This window comes from Vanessa atalanta, chromosome 5, assembly GCF_905147765.1.
Source record: "Vanessa atalanta chromosome 5, ilVanAtal1.2, whole genome shotgun sequence".
NCBI classification, from domain to species: domain Eukaryota; kingdom Metazoa; phylum Arthropoda; class Insecta; order Lepidoptera; family Nymphalidae; genus Vanessa; species Vanessa atalanta.
In genome coordinates, this window is record NC_061875.1 from 9,441,651 (window position 1) to 9,447,650 (window position 6,000).

Here is a 6,000-nt window from a genome sequence, read left to right on the forward strand (position 1 = left end):
AATTCTTATGAGCGCGGTTGCCACTCGCTCAGACACGTCCGCGTTAAGGTTTAATCGCAACGCTCCTAACCCGCTGCTCCGGCGTCGCGTCGCGCGCCGTGTACCGAAATGCCTATTATTATTATTTTTTTAAGTATAATTATTTGGCACCATTGATGTGCGCTAAATGCTAGTTAATAACGTAATAAATACGAAAGTCGGCTATACTCATAAGTACTAAAACGGAAATATTTGGATTTAAAAAACTTAAGGGGGGTATTCAACTTGTTATATATTCACGTGAAGACCTTAAAATCCACTTGAAGACCGGCTGTCGTAAGTTTTGATTGCTGGTTCTTACATCATTTTTTTATTATTACAGTTATTACAGGAACTAAGTATATAAGTGTTCCTATAGACCCAATAAAATGAAAAATTATAATAAAATTATAAAAAATTACCAGTTTCAGATTTTTTCCGTTATATTGGCCTAATTATCTACCTGCATGCCAAATTTGAACTTTCTAGGTCACCTGGAAGTAGGATATAGTTTTGATCTATAGGTCAGTCAGTGATAAAAATGTCGATTTTTAGACGTTAATATCTAAATAACCATTTGAGATGCGTTTATGAAATTTGGAACACATATGTATCTCGCGAGTCTCAATATATGAGCCAAATTTGACACATCTATGTCAAATAGTTTTTGAGTTATGAGGAGGTCAAAAGTGGCTCCAAATGGTTCGTGTAATATTACACACGGTGCTACTAGCCAGTTCTGTTACTAGAACTTGGCTGACACGCTACCGCGTGTCTAGATGTAAGTTAAATGCATATTATTATTTTGTTCGTTTTGACTTCACGGCCGATCACGGCGACTTTTGATCCTGAAATTTGGCAAACGGTAGGACGATATTTAAAAATAACAATAACAATTTGAACATAACAACCACCAATAATGAAACACACTTTATTTATGAAATATAATACCCAAAACAAAAAAATATTATTTTTGAAATAAAAAAAGTTGTTAAAAAGACCTTTTTCCATTTTTGAATAAATTTAATATAAATAAAAAACGAGATTTTTTTCGAAAGAAAAATGATAATTATTTTGACATAATATTCACCTTCTGAGCTTTACGTCCTTTGAACAAAAATAACCATATGACCCTGTAAAAGGGTTGAAACAGATTTTATTTTGTATACTTTTTTTACTCAAGTTACCTTTCAAACAAAGAACCTAATACAAAAATAACTTGAAAGACCTCCTCTATTACGCCAAGAGCTAAAAAGTAATAAGTCAAATTCAATTAATTCCAATAAAAAGAAATGAAAAAGTCATAAATAACACTTGATTTGCAATTATTTGTAATGATATTACGTATAAAAAATACTGGCCTATCAAGAATGTAATTAAATACATTCACACATGACTTTACACTGAAATCACCTTTCCCTTGACTTTTAAATATAGATAATAAAATGCAGCAAACTTTGTAATTGTTAATTGAATTGCCAAGCTTATTGCAGTAGATTGTTTATAATCGCACATCTGTCGAGTAATGACCAATCCAATGTTGAAACGAATCAAAACAAAACTATTATAAAGAAATATGACACACACTTGTTCTTTAAAATTTAAAGCCAGTTGGCTCTTTAATTATTTTTTTATTACTTTATACGACTCGCGAACTTTTTTTAATCTGCATAGAAATACGCCAATTTAATTGCCAATAACTACTTTATAAAGTTTTTACTTTATAAGTTTTAGTATTTTATATAAACGCATACAACACGCTAACTACAATCCATTAAACTTTATATAAAAAAGCGTGTAGTTGATACTTGTTGACGTCTAGGCAGGATATACTACATACACATATGATTGTATTTAACTAACGTGGCTGTATTTTCAAATGTTGAAAAAGAGTAACTACTGAGTTTCTTGCCGATTCTTCTCGGTAAAATCTACATTCCGAACCGGTGGTAGCTTAACTTAATATAGTTTGTTAAATGACGATTCAAAAGTGCTTGTAAAAGCCTACTTAAATAAAGAATAATTTGATTTGATTTGATTTATATAGAACTAGTCACGCAATTTCAACCCATATAGGGACAAACGAATGTTTTCTCTATTTTTTAAATATAAGCTAATGTTGACAAATAATATCGAAAACTATGTAATAATAAATCTATCTCGAAGCCCGCCAATCTAAGAACCCAAGATTTATTTCTGTTTTTCTTTTTTTAATATTTTGATAAATTTACATCAAATTAAATCATATAACATGACGATTTAAAAAAGGTTATCAAAATCGATTTGAATGAAGTATATTTAAAATTCGAAAATCAAACCATATACATTCAAATCAAAACCGAAATGTCATAATGTTATTACTATGTATAGAATATCTAAAAATAACTACGGCTTTTATTTGATGACGTTTATTACTTGTGAATAATTATTAAACACTGCTTTCGAATAGCGCATTTAAATATTACGTCCAGTTTGGATATAATACAGTTAATATTGATTACGAAACAGGAAAGGGTCGCTAGCAATGTAAGCAAGCTTTCATTCTGTCAATGGAATTTGATATTGTTTACGGAAATGCTGCTTAATAAACAAGATGTATTTAAATGAAGATTTACGTGAAACAAATTTAAAATGAACGATATGATAATACATTTTTAATTTAATAATTATTAAAGTGAAATATGAAAAAAAATCTGCACATTGTTATATATTTTAATAATAATAATTAATTAATTCTTAGAAAGCTCATTATGTCGATTGGATAGAACACAGGATCCTGATCACAGGTCGCTAGTTCTAATAAAAAACGTATCAGCCTAAATAGATAGCACGCTAGAGCTGGGCTGGTCTAATCTCACTTTGCGAAGTTTATTTGGAGCTTATTCCACCGCGCAGCTCCAAAGCGGGTTGGTGGATTCACATGTGGCAGAATTTTATTGAAATTAGACGCATGCATTTCGCGTTACTACGCGATGTTTTTCTTCTACACTGAGTACGTGATGAATTTAAAAATTAAGCACATGAAAATTAAGTGGGTTTGAACTCGTAGTCATCGGTGAAGATGAACGCGTTGTAACCACTGGGCCATCTCTAATCAGTTCTAATAGCAGTCGCAATTAGTTTAGTTATTAATCTCGTGCTCGGTCATGAAGGATATATTCGTCGAACAGCATGCATCAGATAAAATATTTTCACAAATAAATATATATAAAAATGAATGTTTATATATTTGTTCTCCATGCGTTCCTAATACATTCATCTGATTGTGATAAACCGATGTGTTATTCTGGTTAGCCAGAGGAAGCATTGGCTTAAAACAAAACAAGATTTTCGTTGTTTGTTGCAGTTGCATTTTTATCTTTCAATGGAGACTTTTTATACCGTTTTATTCGATCCGAGTGAAGCTGAGACGGGCGACTCGTATTGTATTATGTGCACGGTGTTTTCGAAATTACCGTAATTTAATTTTAATTGGACAAGTGATATTAAAATAACAGGGAATTTTAACAAGCGTCTAATACAATGACCGGAACATTTTAGAAAAAAATCTTTGTTTAACAATAGCAAATATATTCGTCAGACTCACACTGAAGCGTGATTGAATAAGCTTTAACCCTTCGCATTAACAGTAGACGAGTTTTCCCAATAGAACTTTAATGATCAATTATAATAAATTGTATTTGAAGTCGTTCGAGTATATTTGAACGAATTATCAAAAGTGTATTTCGATAACTATTAATAATGGCTTCATTCTATATGTTCTAATTAAGAAGAGTAAATAAAAAAAAAATACTAATAATTAAATAATAACTGTTCAATTATAAAATTAACTATTATGTATATATGTTTTTTAAATCTTTTGAGCAACCATTTTGCAGTTAATTAAAATCACGATTCACTTACAATTTAAGATTACAACTTAGATGTATCATCGGTAAAAATCTTAAAAGCGATCACATCTATATTAAATGCGCCTTCAAAATCAACAATCTTTATTTATTTCTTATATGAAAGTGATCTTTGAGCAAACGTAATAACTTTTAATGTCATATAACCAAATAAATTTGTCAAATTGATGATTACAATACATCTGTCGACGAGTACGAGTCGTACTATACTCTCATAAAGAACATTCCTTTACTATAAAGTAACAAAACATACTGAATAGAATAGAAAAGAACAGTGATGTCATTATTATGTAAATCACATTACCGATATAACACAATTAAACGGTATACAGAATTATGAATTAAGTGTATGATCCGCATACAATTCATCACTGTCTACAATAATTATGTATTGTATGTATTATACATTAGTCGAACGATGTTTCCTCGCGTCTTGTTAACTTATAAGGTAAAAAATTCACATAATAATTACCGTTACCAGTTTTAAGCATCATAAGACATGATACATTATATTTCCGATAACATTTTTTTTTATTATAATTAAATTAATAAAATGTCATTTAATAAGTGTTATTATACTTTAGTAAATTTCAGTAGAACATATTTAAAAATCAAATAGATTTGAGAAGAGAAAGATATGCATTTCAAACTGAAAAGACTTCTTCTTTACTCTCGCGCCGACTCCACCTCGGAGTCATCAGGAAGACAGTCGGACAGACAATTTTTAGAAATTATATTGTACACAAGATTAAAAAAGATGCTTTCGGTTATAAGTCATTGTGAAACTGTAAGATAGGTATATCCTTTAAATAAAAATCGAACCTCACCACAGAACACGATCGTAAATTGTCAGAAAGTGATAATGTTGCATTGACTTCTTCTCCTTCTACTTTCCGACTAAGCCTAATCCACTTTATCCGGTCTTCAGCGTCATCTTGTTTAAGTCAACTGACTCTCATATCCAGTAGGATATGAGAGTCAGTTGACTTAAACAATTCACGATTCCAGTCATCGCTTCCTTAAGCGCCTGTGAGGCCTAGTTCGAGGAGTAAACATATAACGGCACTTTCTTCCGACATAGTCCTTAGATCGACGCGCAACATGACCATACAACCTCAGACGATTGACTATAATAAATAATTATAACATTTAGAAAATACGTGTATCAAAATAACGGTAAGTCGGGCTTTAACATATCACAAGTTTTATACGAGGTGAGTTCCTTCAGCGTAATATTAAGAAAACATAGACAAAAATAACGAATAACATTTAATGTAATATTAATTTTCAAAGAGCAATTTACATTAATTATTACTGAATATTTTATAATTAGTGTAATTTCAGTAGTTTAAGATGACGAAATAAAATCACGTTTTATAAATAAGCTCCAATATCTATATTATATAATCCCTCGCAATCGTGTAATTATTTTTAGTGACAGTTCAATCTTTTTTAAAAAAATATATATATATTTAAAAATCTGTTTTTATGCAAGTCTTAAATACCATGCCACATAAAATAATATTAATTAAAGTTCAACAAATTATTAAACAACTAATTACAACAATAATTTTATAAGTACATAATAATGTAAAATGAATATTTTCGATTATAATTATTATATGTAATAATGTGATATAATTAGTTAAGACATTCTATGACGTAACACGGACGACCGACGTATTGGAGGCAAGGGTTACTCGCTATCATTAGATAAGGGTCAAATTTCGCTAATATGAACAATAAAAAAAATATTCATTTTATAGGTAATTAAGAGGAAGTATAATGGCAATAAAATAAATAATTCTATAATACTAATAATTACCCAAGGAAACATTTTATTACTGTTGCTATATTATCTGTAAATAAAACAACTCAATATTTGGTTTTAATTTTATAATTAAATATTCAGCGTCCGCGTATATTTAAAACAAAAAATACAATATATTACCCGTGTAATAAATTTGAATACAGAATAACCGAAAATATTTTTTTACAAGTGATAAATATCATTATGTGGGAATAATTGTAGCGTCCGTCCGAAGTGACTATGTTTTGTCCAAGGTCACACATG